This window comes from Herpailurus yagouaroundi, unplaced genomic scaffold (assembly GCF_014898765.1).
Source record: "Herpailurus yagouaroundi ecotype Mexico unplaced genomic scaffold, PumYag 195, whole genome shotgun sequence".
Lineage (NCBI taxonomy): Eukaryota > Metazoa > Chordata > Mammalia > Carnivora > Felidae > Herpailurus > Herpailurus yagouaroundi.
Genome location: NW_024412426.1, coordinates 6,045,752 through 6,062,546, shown reverse-complemented (window position 1 = coordinate 6,062,546; position 16,795 = coordinate 6,045,752). Strand labels below are relative to the sequence as shown.

Sequence of the window (16,795 nt, the reverse complement as noted above, 5' to 3'; positions counted from 1 at the left end):
TGTATTCATAAACCGTTTTTTGTATTTTACCCATAGAATACCTCAGTACTTACGTAGACTTCTGTACTGGTGTTTGAGGATTGAAAGGTGATTTATGACTGATATGTCCATAAAAAGCCAGAGGCACAGTAACCGTGGTTCTAGAACCACAAGAAGTCTACTTGTTTGGTTCCTAGAGCATTGGCCCCAACCACTATTCTTCAAAATAGGCTTGTGGAAAGGGGCACGTGATGGAACCAGGAACTTCTAAAGCCACTGATGTAGCAGCAGACTTGTCTCAGGAAAATCAAAGAATCGTACAATTTTAGAGTTAAAAGAGACTTTAGGCCAATTCCCCTTAATGTATAGTCTGGAAAACAAGGACCTATAAGTGAATTCTAGGGTCATAAGCCCAGTTTATAACTTGTAATAATGTCACTCATGCCTGACCTCAAGCTCAGATCCTAAATTAGGTGTAAATTTGTGTAAATATTTTTTAAATTCTTATTTATTTTGACAGAGAGAGAGTACACACACACACGCGCAAGCAGGGGAGGGGCAGAGCGGTGGTGGGAGGGAGAGAATCTCAAGCAGGCTCCATGCTGTCAGCGCAGAGCCTGGCACAGGGATCGATATCATGAACCATAAGATCATGACCTGAGCTGAAATCAAGAGTCAGATGCTTAACCAATTGAGCCACCTGGGCACCCCTAAATTTGTGTAAATATTAAACTCATATTATAATCAATACTGATGCACATAATATAAAATGAGTCAATGGTTATAGCCTTGGTGATTTACCTTGAATAAGAAACAATCCCCAAATATATTTATTTCACGAGTTTGGAGTTTTTTATATTAGGTTTTCTCCAAAGTGAATCCCTGCTGAACTACTCTAATGAAATCCCACTTTAGTACAAAAAATATGTCACTTTTGGCGTGCCTGGGTGGCTCAGTCGGTTAAGCATCCGACTTTGGCTCAGGTCGTGATCTTGCGGTCCGTGAGTTCGAGCCCTGCGTCGGGTTCTGTGCTGATAGCTCAGAGCCTGGAGTCTGTTTCAGATTCTGTGTCTCCCTCTCTCTGACCCTCCCCTGTTCATGCTCTGTCTCTCTCTGTCTCAAAAATAAATAAACGTTTAAAATAAATAAATAAATAAATAAATAAATGTTAAAAAAATATATATATATGTCACTTGCTCCCGTTACAAACTCTTGCTGAGACCTTGGTGAGCTCACCATGTGTCACTTGGTGAGCTTACCATGTGTCACATGGTGAGACCAGAGCCATGTTTTCCAACAGCCCAGGCACAGCTATCAATAGCTGGAGTGGAGGGTCTCTTGTACCTGAATCCTAAATCCCTATCCTGCCAATTTTTTGCAACTCACCTGTTTCTGTGTACTTTTGAGGAAATTGATAGTTTTATGTGGCCATATATTAATATTTACTTTCTTGATAACAGAATTTGGTTAAGAAATGGCTAATTCTCCATAAGTATAGAGAGTTTTCTCAAATTATTTTTCTAGAGTACTTGCTTCCTACAATAAAATTGGCTGCAAATCGATAAAAGTGAGTATCAGTCGTATGTAAAAGACACATACAGATGTAACTAACTTTGCAGAGCAGCTCTTTACATAGATTAAAATGTTTTGTTCCTTATTATAGTACTGGGGTTTTCCCTTTGTATGATTTTCAGATCCTAGGAAGTTTGAAGTTAGAATCCTTCTGTGGCCTTCATTCACAGTTTGTAGAGTGAAGTGCTATTTTAGCCAGAAATGATATTTTCATGTGCCTACTAAGGCTTGTTTTCTTAAATCCCAATCCTGTTTTCATGATTTGATTATGCCATAACAGTTTTTGAGGCTTTATGCCAACTATCATTTAGTTTGAATGATTCTTTTTTAAATGAAAGAATATAGGAAAATGTGGTAATAATGTTCTTTCAAGAAAGCAAGTTACTGAACATTCTCCCCATATTCTATTATTTAAAAAACGACACCACCCATCTTTATCAAAGAGCATGTATTCATCCAAAATGCTGTTGTTAGTTAGAGGAAGGTATTGAAAGATGGCAACAAAGACCTATTTTGGTCTAAATATGGAAGGTGTCTTCCTCAACGGTGTATTCTCAGCACTTAGCAAACAATAGGGGATTATTAAATACTTTTGAGATAATGTTAAGATCAACTATGTGCACAGGAAATAATTAACATTAATTCATCTGCCTATAGTCTATAAGAAATAGATTGGATTTAACACAAATGCAATCATATAAGTGTTCATAAGGAGTTTGTAGAAAAACTGGGTAGAAAAGATGCTCTCTTTAATTGGAAAAATATCATAAAAATATTCCGTTGACTTGATAGAACATATGGAGCTGGCTGGGCAGATGGGTGGGAGTAGGTGGTTCCTGGCATGTGGAAGGGCCCCACAAGTCCATCTTCCTGCTCCTTGTCAGAAGAGAAATAATGATATACACACTAAGTGTTTCTCTCTGTTTTTAAATAAGGTTCATCTAGTTATGATACTTGGTCTCTATTTATATTTTTATACTTTCTGAGCTTTCAGTTCTCCTCTTTCCTGGACAAGTCTACTGTGATGAATTTATCAACTATTTTAATGGAGTAATTCTAGCTGACACAAATGGTGTAAAAAAAACTGAATTGATAGGATTGGTCAGTTCTTTTGCTGCCCTCTCCAGGGCTTACCTCAAGATTTGGGTCTCCTGATGTCCAATCCAGATCATGGACCATGGGGTGTGTGCATGTGTAGGCATTTAAAAACCTCCATATAAATTTAATAAAATTTTAAAAATTAAAATCAACAGTCCTGTTCACATTTTAAAGGAGCCTTTGGTTATAGTTACTTGTTTTTAGTGAAGATTCCTTCCACCCAATCTAGAACAAATTTGTTTCCTAAATTTGAGATTTTTATATTATATTATCTCCAAAGTGAGGTACCTTTGAACTTACTTTGCTGGGTCCAAATCTCAAATTTAGTGCAAGTGAAAATGTCATTTTCTCCCCTATGTTGTTAACTATTTGGCCTATGTACTTCCAGACTTAAAAAAAAATCTTGTGTATGTGTTGCCCCAAATGTAGGATGACTCACAGTCAGCATTTTGTAGCAACTAATGCTTAATCTTGGCTTTTTCTTGCACTTAAGGGGAAAAAAAAAAATATTCAAAACACACAAAACTTTTGTCTGCATCAGTATAGAATTAAAGTGATTATCTCTGGGGAGTGTTAAAATGGAAGTGGGAGGATGTGAAAACAGATAATCCTCCTTTTAATCAAATACTTCAATACTGTTTGAAATGAGAACAGATGATTTTTGTAATATATCCATTTTTAAACTTTTAATTATTATTCGCTTTTCAACCTCGTTATTTCATATTCATACAAAATTAACCAGGATAGTGTGACAAACTCCCGTATACCCGTGGCTCAGCCTCAATAATGGTCAACTCGTTGACAATCTTGTTTTATGCACATTCCATTTCCCACCTCTGTGTTACAGGAAACAAAATCAGATATTACATTTCAACCACAGATATTTCTTTATTTTTTAATTTTTATTTACTTTAGAGAGAGAGAGCGTACGAGTCAGGGAGAGGGGCAGAGGGAGAGAGACAGAATCCCAAGCAGGCTCCACACTCAGCATGGGGCTTGACACCGGGTGGGATCTATAACCCTGGGATCATGACCTGAGCCAAAGTCAAGAGTTGGACACGCAAATGACTGGGCCACCCAGGTGCCCCTGTAGATATTTCAATATATGTTTCTAAAAGAAGAGGACGCTTGGGGCGCCTGGGTGCCTCAGTCGGTCGACCTTCTGCCTCTGGCCTCAGGTCATGATCTCGAGGTTCGTGGGTTTGAGCCCCACGTCAGGATCTGTGCTGAGGGCTCAGAGCCTGGAGCCTGCTTCCGATTCTGTGTCTCCCTCTCTCTCTGCCCCTCCCCTGCTTGCTCTCTGTCTCTTTCTCAAATAATGAACATTTTTAAAAAATGTAAAAGAAGAGGACTCTTTATTTTTAACATAGACAAAATACCAGTTATCATATCTAAAATATTTTACAATAATTCCTTAATGTCTAATCAGTGTTCAAATGTCTTCATAAGTGGCATAAACAGCTTTTTGTTTGAGTTTACTTAAATCAGGATACAAATAAGGTCACATGTTGTGATAGTTGATACATCTTTTAAGTCTTTTTTAATCTGTAAACTTACCCCTATTTCATTCCCTTATTGTTGAGATGTATTTGTTTTTAAAAAAAAATTTCATCTAGAGTTTTCCATACCTTACATTTTGCTGACTGCTTCTCTTGAGGTCTGTTTGAACATATTCCTGGGCTCTTGTATTTTTTTTATAATTGATAGCTGGTAGCTTAATCTATTCTAGCAGTTTGATCAGATTCAGGTTATCTCTTTCAAAGCAAGATAGTGATAGTTTAGTGTCTCTTTTTTGTGATGTTAGCAACCACTGAAGCTCATGCCTTGATCCTACTTTATCCAAGGTGGCAAAATGATGGTATTCTAATTTTATCATCCCTTCTATTTGTTATCTAGGATATTTCTATAATGAAAAAAACCTCCTCATCTGCTACTTGATTTTCAGTGGTATAATTTCTTAGCGAAAACAAGACGGTTTCTTTCCGTCCCTCTGTTTATCATTTTTCAAAATAATGAGTTGGTTTTAGTGGTGACTAATTATTTTTCTCGTATCATTTGACAAACAGTTGAAATGTTACAACTAATTGCCATTATCATCCTTCTAGACGCTAAAATGGACCCATCTTTAGCCACTGAGAGTCTCTTCAAGGTGGTTCCTGAATCCTTTGATGATGACCCTAGTGTTCTTTTGATTGCTTTCTTGTATATTTCTTTCCTCAGACCTGGAGTCCACCATTTCTCTAAGGAGCCAGATTCCATTTAGTGGAAAATACCTGGAATGAAATAATTTTTTTAGTTGGATGTATACTTCGACCCAATCATCTGTCAGCACACCCTGAGTGTTGGGATTAAAACACAGATTTGGAGAAAAAAAAAAAAAAAGACTAGGGTTTGAATCCCATCACTTGCCAGCTTGGTGATCTTAGAAAACTTACAGGGCTGTAATGTGCAGCAACACAGCAAAGCAGCAGAGGCTAGAAGCACGGCGGCCCCGGTATTCTCTCCTGCACAGATGCCATAGGAAAGGATGGACCTGACAGCTGTTCTCAACAACGAGTCCCAGAAACTCCTGAGGTGGATAGAGGTTGATTCTGTCCACAGGCAGGGAAAGTAGCCAGGGGTAGGGAAGGCCTAGGGTCACAAATACGGACCAGGTTTGGGGGACGATGTTTTAGTTCTGCCCTTTCATCATCCCTGTATTGCCCTAGGCAGATTTCCCCCTTCCTTTTGGTGATGATTGCAGGGGCAGGGTATCAGGGGACAGGCCAGAAGCAGTGGGTAACCACAAGGCAGAGCTCTGACCTGGTAGGGTGATGAGCAGATGGCAAGGAGTATAGCTGGTCTGACCAGTCCCCAAGAACTCCCCTCCACACACACACACACACACCCCTGCTCTCACCCTCCTGTGGGCATCTGCTTGTAATACAGAGTGGCTGCCTCCAATAAAAGATTATTCAGAGGTTCTTTGGAGACCAGGTGAGCACAGTACCATGTGTCTCCCACAAAGGCACACGGCAGCCAGCACACACACCGATTCACCTGGAGAAGCACAGTCTTGCTAGATGTCTGCCCCTCTCCACGGGTGCATTTTCCTAATCAAGGCAGCTCGATGTCCAGAAGGGGCAAGGATGGGCTCAGAGGGCAGATTCTGAGAGCTGCAAGTTGGGAGAACAACAAATGGAATAACTTATACCGGAGAAGGCAGAACTCATGAAAAAACAGGAAAAGAAGTAAAAGCCAGAGTAATAAATGTGCTTAAAGAAATGAGAGAATTTACTGGGAACAGGAAGTGAGAATAAGCAGTTGAGGAAAAGAATTAGAAATATTAAGAAGTAGTTCTGCCAGACAGAGCAAAGAGTACTGTATGATATCATTTATATGTGGACTCCAGAAAGAAAGAAAGAAAGAAAGAAAGAAAGAAAGAAAGAAAGAAAGAAAGAAAAAGAGAAAAAGGGAAAGAGAAAAAGAGAAAAAGTTAAACTCGAAGAAACAAAGGGTAGAACAGTGGTTGCCAGTGCCCGGGGGCTGGGGAAAATAGGGAGAGGTTGTAAAAGAATACAAACTTCCAGGGCTCTTGGGTGGCTCAGTCAGTTAAGCGTCCGACTTTGGCCCAGGTCATGGTTTTGTGGTTCATGGGTTCGAACCCTGCGTCGGGTTCTGTGCTGACAGCTCAGAGCCTGGAGCCCGGTTTGGATTCTGTGTCTCCCTCTCTCTCAGCCCCTCCCCCACTCACGCTCTGTCTCTCTCTCTCTCAAAAATAAACACTAAAAAAAAATTTAAAAAACACTCAAAAAATAATAGTAATAAGTAGTAAATATGTGAGCTGGAAGATTAGGCCAAGGAGTTTTGCCTGGAGGCATTGCAAAAGGACAGGGTAAAGAATGGAAAAGAAATTTGGAGAATCAGACATGTGTCCAAGTCCATTTGGTAGGGACACCAGAAGAACAAAAGGAAATGGAAGGAGGCCAATAGTTCAAGCAATAATGACCAAGAATTTCCTAATGTCACACGGCGAGTGAGTGGCAAAGCCAGGAGGTCAGGCCAGGCAAGCTAGCGGGAGTACATACTCCGGACGACTATTTACTGCCGTGGGTCTACTCTATCAGCTGCCAGTCTGGAGGAGGAGGAGAATGAAGTTGGGCATAGGACATAAAGAGGGGACAAATACACAGTAAGCAGAAGAGAGCCTGTGCATGAACTGAGGGAGACGGTGTGGCAGGAGCTGGGGAGAAGTCTGGATGCCTCAACTCAATGCCACTGAGGTCTTTAAAAACAAGCATCGAAACCCCCCGAAACACAGAAACCACAATCTAAAACTAACAACAAAAACAGACAAGTCACTTCCTCTCTCTAATCCTCAATTTCTTCATCTATAGATGGCGGACAGTAACTCCCACGTCATAGGGCTGTTGTAAAGATGAAATCATAGAATATAGGTAGGATTCTGAGCACAGAAAACAATGGCGTATACTGACATAAAATAATACAATTTCTCATTTAACAATTCAATAAATACTTGTTGAAGATCTATGCTCCAGGCAGTGGAATACAAAAGAGACAAAAATCTTTGAAGCTATGGAATTTCTGGGGTAGAAGGTGGGGTGGGGGGAAGGAAAAAGGCAATACACGTAAATAGATAACAATGTGAGGCACTGTGAGTGCTAATAATGAAATTAGAGCAGGGTAAAGGAATAGAAAATGGTGTTGTGAAGAGGTACTATTTTGGCAGGATGGCTGGGAAAGGTCTATGGAAGGAATAAGGTGAGTGAACGAGGCAGGAAACATCTGGAGGAGTGGAGTTCTTGGTGGCGGTAACAGTAAGTGCAAAGGTCCTGAGGTCGGAGAGTACTCGGCATGTTCAAGGAATGGCAGGATGCGGATACCCTGCTTGGGAGCAGAGTGAGCCAGGGAATAGCAGTTGGAAATTAGGTCAGAGAGGTAGCCAGTGGCCAGATCATTTGGGTCTTCATCCATCACTAACAATTCAGCTTCTCTTTCATTATTTGAAAACTTTGTCTTTGCGTACTCCACTAAATCGGAGGTGCCGACCATGGAAGGGAGCCTTCTTATTTAGCAAATTCTTTCCAGCCTCTATGATTTAGTATGGTGGAAGACACCTCTGCCTTCTAGTTGAGCAGAAGACACCTCAAAATTGAGCTTCCTGGGCAATTGCCTTCTCCCTGCTGGCCACAGGAAGTATCTTTTGATCCACAGTGGTCATTCCAAACCAGTCCTCTAATTGCCCTTGTCCAGGTCTGTGGGAATTACTCAGAAATGTTTGAAGTCCCAGAGCCAGGCACACTCTGAGTCACCCCTTAGTCTAGGGGAGGTGGCCAGGAAGCAGCCAGGATTAGGACAGGTTTTGATTTAGTGCTGTTGGATTCTCTTACACAGCCCTGCCCATACCCGAGGGTAACCCTATCTCACCCCTGCAGGCTGAGGTGCCCATGTACTTTAGAAAGGCATCCTAAACATGACCCGATCCTTCCCTCCCCCAGCGAAGGTTGTTCCTTTTCACTAATCACAGCAGAAGATTCCTTTCATCTCCCATACCTCTCAGAGCACGGGTGTTCTGGCCACAGCTGCCCATGTCAGAAACCAATGCACCCTGTTCTTGTTTTCCTTTCCAGTCATCTCTGGATTTGTAATCCGTCTGGAAGGCTGTCCATTTCTCACCTCCATAAATCTGGTAGCGCAGTGTGCATTATTACTTGCCGACAACTTCTTCTAGGTGTTTAGATTGTATTTAAAAAAGCAAGCCCAGAACTAAGGAGATGAAGGAAAAATAAACTAAGGAATTGCTGCCTATGTGGGGTTATATTTAAATCTGTCATCTAGGACTTCTGGAAGGAGAAGAGTCAGCGGCCCATAAGATGGTAACCGAGCTTTCTTACGTTGCACACTGTTCCAGAGGTTTGGTGCAGCTATCAACGTTAACAAACAGGACGGTGTCAGGAAGAGAGCCATATCTGGACTGGCCCCTTGATTCTGAACACCATAATTATGAGAAGGTAAATACAGACCCTTTAGCTCCAAAGATTTTTTTTCTGAGGTTGGTGGAAAGGACTCAAAAATGTACATCGTGAAGATGGGAATCAGTTGACCTTTTTTACTCAGAAATGTAGGGCTGGCTTGACTTAGTGTAATAATGTGCCTCACCATCACTCTCCTTATCTCTTGTGAACAATAATTTCAAGATTTCACTCAGAATTTCTCTATCCCAGTAATTCTTAGCAACCTGGCACTTATTCCCACTAGCATGCCACAAAATGGCCTCAGGCAGACATTCTGGAGAAGCTTAGACGGGGGATAATTATAGCTTCGTGTACCTGCCCTCATGCAGCTCAGTGGAGGTGTTGATGACTCCTTGGCCAGCCATGACAAATTCTATAGCTGGGTACCTCCCCAAGAGCTGGGCCAGGTAGGAATAGAAGCGGGAAGAAACACAGTGCAGCTCAGTTCATGAAGGAGAGAATCACAACTAACTATTCTGAGAAATTAGGGTATTGGTATTTCTGACCTTCTGAGATGGCTGTCACGAACAGAAATGACTCGACAGTCCCAGAAGGCGTGACTTCGTGCCAGTCCAAAGCAACCTCTTGTGTGCCGGAGGAACCATGGACCTGACTTGCCACTTCTGACTCCACGCAGGTGAGAACATCAACTCATGGGCGTCTCGGGGACTCATGAAATAAGCAGTAGCAAGGTATTAAAGTTCTTCGAAAGGATTTGCTGTCTGATCTTATAGCAGCAGCATCCATTTCCTCTTTTGCTGGGAACACTCAGATAAACGTGGGAAAGGAAGGACTTGAAATAACTGGAGACGTAAACTCTGGATATGTGTCTTCTCGGTAGCCCAATTTATTATTGGCCAAGTAGGGCTGTCCCCTGGGGAACCACTGTAAGGGGGGGAGTTTAGAACACACTCTATCCTGCCCATGTTTTTATTTCCCCTGTTTTTACCATCCCATCTAATTTCGGCCACCTGACTCACAGTGGTACTTAAAAAACCCCGCAGCAACATAATAGAATAAAATGAACGTGAACCTCAGAAGTAGAGATGAGGAGGCCTGAATCTTGGTTCTACCATTCACTTAGGTACTCGATGTTTTAGTACATGTCTAAGTACAAGGTACTTAATGTCTTGAGGTCTCAGTTTATTTCTCTGGGAGACAAGAAGAAACACCAACCTGAATGTGTTAGTCTGCCCAGGCTGCCATAGCAAAATACTACGGACTGTGTGGCTTAAACAACAGAAATTGATTTTCTCACAGTGCTGGAGGCTGGAAGTCCAAGGTTAAGGTGCTGTCAGGGTTAATTTCTGGCGAGGCCTTTCTCCTTCTTTCTTGCTATGTCCTCATGTGGCCTTTCCTCTGTGCATGCACAGAAAGAAGGGCTCTGGTATCTCTTCCTCCTGTTATAAGCATACCAGTCCTACTGGATAAGGGTCTCACCCTTATGACCACATTTAACCTTTAAAAAAAATTTTTTTTAATGTTTATTTTTGAGAGAGAGAGAGAGAGAGAGAGAGAGAGAGAGAGAGAGAGACAGAGACAGATCCGAAGAGGCTCCAGGCTCTGAGCTGTCAGCACAGAGCCTGACATGGGGCTCAAACCCATAACCATATCATGACCTGAGCCGAAGTCGGACGCTCAGCTGACTTAACCTTAATTATCTCCACAAAGGCCTGATTTTCAAATACGATCATATTGGGGGTTAGGACTTCAACATATGAATTTTGGAGGAACACAGTTCAGTTCATGACACTCAAACACTGTCACAAGGATTATTTCAGATTATATATACACGGGACCTAGCCTTGTTCCTACAGCATAGTAAGTGCTCAATGGATATTGATTCCCTTACCTTCCACCCTGTGTCACTTACCTCCCTAGTGGGTCGCTTTCTTCTCTACACACGAGAAGCTGGATTTGGCCCTTTGCATAGATGGAATAGATAGTTACAGAGTGAACAGAGGGATTCCCAAGACTTGAGTTTGGTAAAAAATTTCTCCCTTCCCTCATTGGTGTGGTTTCCAGTTGTAGGCCTCCTTTTCCCAGCTACTGTCTCCATTCTGGGAACTGTCCTTTCCACACGAAGGGCTGGGTCCAGCCACAGCAGCCTGTTCCTTCTCCAACACCCTGGTTTGACATCTCAAGCCACGTTCTTTCTCCTGAGAATTTGGATATGAGATTCAGTCCCTGCTGAAGGACAGAAGCCAGCCTGCAGATACAGAACGAGGTTGAGGATAATGTTGATAGGTACCATAATTGAGAGCTCAGTGTGTGTCGGGTACCGTTCTAAGAGTTGTTCACATGTTGACTAATTTAATCATCACCACAACTCTACGAAGTAGATATGTTCATCATTTCCCCCTTTTTACATCACTTCCCTTTTTGAGGAAATTCACGTGTGAGAGTATTCGCCCAGGGTCACATAGCTATTAAGTCTGGACACAGGCAAGAGTAGAGGATCCTACCTCCAGACAGAAAAGCAGAGTATCCTCACGGTTCTTTGGTCTTGCCCTTCTTTCTCACGGATTCCATGACATGTTTCGGTATCTTGCCAATGAATTCCTTTTTTGCTTTAACAGCCTGAAGTGGGGTTTTGTTCTTTTTTTTTTTTTTTTTAATTTTTTTTTTCAACGTTTATTTATTTTTGGGACAGAGAGAGACAGAGCATGAACGGGGGAGGGGCAGAGAGAGAGGGAGACACAGAATCGGAAACAGGCTCCAGGCTCTGAGCCATCAGCCCAGAGCCCGACGCGGGGCTCGAACTCACGGAGCGCGAGATCGTGACCTGGCTGAAGTCAGACGCTTAACCAACTGCGCCACCCAGGCGCCCCATGGGGTTTTGTTCTTAAACCAAGGGAACTTGTGTTAAGACGGTGGCCCTGGCCTATTAGATCTGTTGCACTCAACATTAGAGGATGTTTTTGAGATTAACAACCATAGATAAGTGACTATGGAAAACGGTTTGTTAATGATTCAATTCCATTACAAAGTTTAAAATTGGTTAAATCACAATGAAGAAGGTCTCCTAGAAGAGATTACGGGAGCAGCAAAAGCCTCCTTTTCCGGAAAACACATGATTTTAAGCAGTAACGATGGGGTAAGCTCATCACTAGCAGTGTGCCCTACAGAGGACGTGGTGATTTGATGTGTGTGTGCATATGCCAGTGTGTTGGGAGAGAAGTTGTGTGTTTTCTATCAAGCCTGGAAAAGCTGGAAGGCAATGTTGGGGCTGAGGGAGGTGAGGAAAGGTGAGCCAGGTGAATACGATCGGAGAGCTTGTGCCTTTAAGGTATGATTCAAAGGGTGTTTGCAACCCAAGGTGAAATTAGTACAGAAGGATAATGAATACATTGAAATTGGTGAGATACTTAATACTGCCTAGGTTTTATTTCCTTTAAATCTTGCTGAAAGTACCAATTATGCAGGTGCATTACTCTTTCTAGAGTGTTCTCGATTAATACATACTGCTAGTGCATAGACTTTTTAAAGAGTAACCAACTGGCTGAATCATGTACATTTTCATTGGGAAAACTAGTGATGTGCCTAGAGTGAGTCTGCCTGATGTCCAGAGAGCTAGCTGACATCATTGCCCAGTGGTCAACTGTAGCTGCCGGAAGAGCTGGCAAAGCGTCTCAGGACACTGATTCGCCTTTCTCCTCCCAGCCTGAAAAAAGTACAACCTCAAAATGTTTGTGTTTGACATTCTTTCCAGAAGGAAGTAACAAGGAAATAATTCACTTGTGGCTTAGGTTGACTGGCATGGAAATGGAGGCTCTTTCTCCTTTGGCTCAGGTCAGGGAGTAGTCAGACCCTGTGGGAGGCAGAGCGCCTTCTGCTGAAGCATGGGTAAGGGAAAGAGAAATGAAATGGAGAGGAAATGGCCAGAGAGGAGGATGCGTCAGGAGCGGGAGGGTTGAAACATTAGGACACATGACGAAATGGAGACACTGTGTGACATGAAAGGATGCAGGTAATGCCAAACCTCCAAACTACAGAGCAAACCCAAATAAACAGTGTACTCTTTCATCTAATCTGTGCCTCCGTAAGTCTCTCATCATTTTCCCAATATTTGAGAAGAATGTGACTTCCTGGCTTAGTCAACCTTGGGAAAGGCTGGGATGGGGGCCCTTCTCTTACTCAAACGAAAAGCCTCAAAGATGCAACCAGGAGGGAAGAAGGGCTCAGTCTTCTGCGTCAGAAATGATTCTTCCAAAGCAGGTACCACGAAACTATCTCTAAAGGGAGAATGCATAGTGCCCTGGTCACCACATTGCACAACTCCAGAGAATGCCATTCACACTCCAGACTATTTTAGCTCATGGAGTGGCATTGGGTACTATACTCGTGGCTGTACACAACAGCTCTGCAGAATCATGTAGCTTTAAAAAAAAATCACCAGATAACAAGAAGTTCATATTGTAGTCAATTCGCTAATTTGTTTTTATTAATAAGGAGCTCTGAATGCACACAACGATTAAAGCACTCTTATATTTCATCCTTCCAAAGTGTTCTCTTTCTTCCCTTCTCATGCTTAACATGTTTTTGTGTTAATAACCTAGACTTATTTTGTTATATTTGTGCTGTTAAGTCAGTGGTTCTGAATTAAAGGGGGGTGGTATAACAGAATTACTTCGGAAACGTTTTCAAAAACATCAACAGGAGAATGGATAAGCAAAGTGATATGTACACACACATATACACACACACACAGTGTAATTCCAGTCATATGAAGTTTGAGAACTAGCAAAACTACCCTATAGTGACAGAAGTTAGCCTGGAGAGGTGATACAGACTGAGAGGTCACACAAGGGAAATTTTTGTGGTGATGGACATTTTCTGTATCTTGGTCCGGACGGTGGTCCCATGGATGCATCCATATAAAAAAAAATCGTCAAACTGTACATACAATGAAGGGCGTGCTTTTTATTGAATGTGAAAATCTTCTCAATAAAATACTGTCTAAAAATATGAGTTACACACATACACCGACCCAAGCCTCCACCCTGAACTCAGGGACTAAGATGAATGAAATATGGGGAGCAGGGGATACAGACCAGCATTATGTATTTTTAAAAAGCTCCCCATTGTTATTTCCCACCATTACTATCAGCTTCCAAATATTCTTTTAGGATAAAAACAAATACATGAATAATATATAGGACTTTAACATTTGTGGAAGAACGCTGGAGATCATAAGCGTTTTCCCACAAAAGTTTGCTTACTTTCCTGTCCGCTTTGATTGAGGAACTTGTTTTGTTTTGCTTTGAGTGATTTCAATGTTTCTGAAGGTGTACAATTAATAAACTAATGGGAGGAAAAATTGGAGATAGGAAGAATCATGAGGGCCCATGAAATTCTGCCTGTATTTAGAGTTTGAATCAGGTTTAGAACAAGTTGAAATATTTGGGGGGATATTTAATATTGACACGTTCCTAAAATTGCAGTTTTCAAGTAAACCTGTCAGATGTATTTGGGACCTGTGCTATCAACTATCCTGTTCATTCTGATGCATATTAAGGAGATTTGAGTGTGATGCAGATTTAGGAAGTGTTTTTTTTTTTTTTTTTTTTCTTTTTAAAAAGTAGCTTGTGACTAGCTTTTATATAGTTATTCAAAGAATGAAAGGCTTTTTTTCACTTCACATTGGACTTTCTATTTAAAAAATATTCTGGGGTGCCTGGGTGGCTCAGTGGGTTGAGCGTCTGGTTTCAGCTCAGGTTATGATCTCACAGTTCATGAGTTTGAGCCCCGTGGAGGGCTCTGTGCTGAAAGCTCAGATCCTGGCATCTACTTCAGATCCTGTCTCCCTCTCTCTGCCCCTTCCCCACTCACGCTCTCTCTCTCTCTCAAAAATAAACATGAAAAAAATATTCTTACTTGTGTATTGCTTTTCTGTGATCTATTCTAAAGACAGAAATATGGCTGGTCGGATGTATTTCATGGGTTTCTAAATTAATAATATTTTTTTTAATTTTTAGGAGTAAAATTATTTAAATGGAGTCTGCAGGCTTAGTGCTAAATCTTAGTGTGTGAGTTGTGTGTGTGTGTGTGTGTGTGTGTGTGTGTGTGTGTATGTGTGTATTTTGCCTGTGAACACCCCACCCCGCAACACCCCCCACATTCATTCTGATTCCGAAGGCAGTGTGAAAACAGTTCTCTCCCTGAGACATCCTGGCTTTATCACTTAGCTTCCTCCATAGGCATGCGGTCTGCCTGGAGGACCATACATTCATTCAAGGTCAGACCTGGGAAAGACCTCAGAGATGAAGTAATTCAACCAAACTCTGACCTCCATGTCACACTCCACTTAAAAAATAAACTTAGGCCTCAGGGTGAAGTGGCTTGTTCAGGGTCACCTGGCTGGTCAGAGGCAGAACCAGAATCGTATGTCTACATGCAACCTTTGTGCCTCCATACCACTGCTGTCTCGGCATTCTGTGCTCAGAGTTGGGTATCACAGAGGGGCAATACACAAATGCCATTTCCTTTCCTCCAAGACCCCAAGAGGCCTCTCCTCTGTATCACTTTGAGAGCCTGCAGGGATTTACTTATTTTTAATGTGAATCCTATGTTGGTGAAATTTTGAAGAGTTTAAGAGCTTGCAATTTTGGGGCCAGACAAGGGTCCATTATCCTAGTTCACTAGCTGTTGTGAACCTTGGTGAGACAGGTGATTTCTTCACTCCTCGCTTTTCTCGTCTAGGAAATGGGGTAATCACACGGGGGCACATACAGTGCTTTTCATACTTCCTGGAGCACAGCAAAGCATTCGGAAATTTTCTTTGGAAATCTAGCAAGTCCATACTGAAGCCATCCAGCTATCTCCTTGAAAGTTTGAGAAACTGACTTCAATTTTCTTCAGCCTTTTCCTTCCGCCCCTGTGTGGGGGCTTCTTGACTTCACTGTTCCGGTGGTTGGCAAATACTCAGAGAAGTCAAGTCACCACAAATTGGTACATGATGAGCACAGTAGGTTTTGCTTTTTAGTTCCCAGTTCTCTTCCCTGAGAGCTCCGGATTTTTGTATGAGATGTGGGACACTGAAGCAATCTGGGACATCTTCTGTGACAACGACTCCAAGGACCCTTTTCAACCCAAGAAAGGGCTAAAGGATTGGGTTTTGAGTCCTGGTAAGAGAACAGACCCCTAAGACATATTTTTGGTAACGCAAAGGACCACGGAAAAGTAGACGATACTAAGAAAACGATTTTTACAGCTACAAGAGCCAAGGCTTTCAGGAGCTGGGAGGCTCCGTCACCCCTTGGATCATGAGCAGGGCTGGTCCTAAACCCAGATTCCCTCGCCAGGCTGGGTGCTTTTACCATCACGGCCGCTGCGTCGCATTAACCCCACCTCTGAAAGTGCTAAGGAAGTTCCCTCCCAGTGCCCACCCAGGCGGGGAGGGGCAAGGCTGGGGCACGGAAAGAACCGGGGAAACGACGTATTCCAGCTCCCAGCACACACAAAACTGCTTGCGCGATTCGGCGCGTGGGGAGAAGCGGGGGTGGGGGGGGGGGGAGTTAGACGCCAGATCCAGGACGCAGAGACTCCCGGTGCGCTGGGGAGAGACCTGGAGATTGCATGCTCGGGAAGCCACCTTCCTTTCCCCTGGTCTGTCTCCCCTTGTGCAGTGGCTGCCTGGGGACGCCCCGCTCGGAGGGTTTCTCCCAGATGAGACGTCCCGTCCCTGCCCACGGTCGGGGCCCGCGAGTGGCCGCCTCTGCCCCGCCCCTGCGGTTTCCGAAGGTCTAAGGGGGATTTTTTCCCCCCCTTCCCGCCCCCGTCCCTGCCTCCGCCAGGAGCGGCGCTAGGTCATGCCGGCTGCGGTGGCTTTTCCTTCTCCACTCCCACGTCTCTGACTCCAGGGAGTTTCACCCGTCCTCCCTCCTCAGCCCTCACCTTTAAACAGTTCCCCAAGCCACCGCTCCAAAAGTGCGCGACTGCTCCCGGGCCTGCACACGGAGCTCCTGCCGCCCGGCATTCCTCGGATTCCAGCGCTGTGACGTCCCCGAGGCCGGCTCGCCTCCAGCCCGGGAGCTCGGGCTCCAAGTTTCGGCGCTCCCCCGCGCGGACGCCCCCCCCCCCCCGCCGCCCCGCCGCCCCGCCGCGCGCGCCTCCCGGGCGCATTCCTCCCC

At 43.4% G+C, this 16,795-nt stretch overlaps 3 long non-coding RNA genes across 4 annotated transcripts in view; 1 reads left to right on the top strand and 2 right to left on the bottom strand.

Annotated features, from left to right (window-relative positions):
* The window catches only part of LOC121011788 (uncharacterized), a 35,798-nt gene extending 22,640 nt beyond the window's left edge, over positions 1 to 13,158 (top strand). Inside the window, exons 4-6 of one of the 2 annotated variants that reach the window (XR_005781766.1) lie at positions 8,488 to 8,660; positions 9,195 to 9,300; positions 12,456 to 13,158. This is a non-coding gene — a long non-coding RNA (uncharacterized LOC121011788). Of the gene's footprint in view, positions 1 to 8,487; positions 8,661 to 9,194; positions 9,301 to 10,688; positions 11,240 to 12,455 lie in introns of those variants that run through there. The other variant, XR_005781765.1, reaches the window with a different exon arrangement.
* On the bottom strand, positions 3,988 to 11,226 carry LOC121011786 (uncharacterized). Its single transcript, XR_005781763.1, has 4 exons — positions 11,129 to 11,226; positions 10,537 to 10,872; positions 5,689 to 5,804; positions 3,988 to 4,922 (listed from the first exon to the last, which is right to left on the bottom strand). It is a non-coding gene; the product is annotated as an uncharacterized LOC121011786 (long non-coding RNA).
* A 1,455-nt stretch (positions 13,159 to 14,613) lies between the features above and the next one.
* LOC121011785 (uncharacterized) lies at positions 14,614 to 16,739 on the bottom strand. The gene is made up of 2 exons (XR_005781762.1): positions 16,560 to 16,739; positions 14,614 to 15,765 (listed from the first exon to the last, which is right to left on the bottom strand). It is a non-coding gene; the product is annotated as an uncharacterized LOC121011785 (long non-coding RNA).
* Positions 16,740 to 16,795: the final 56 nt, after the last annotated feature.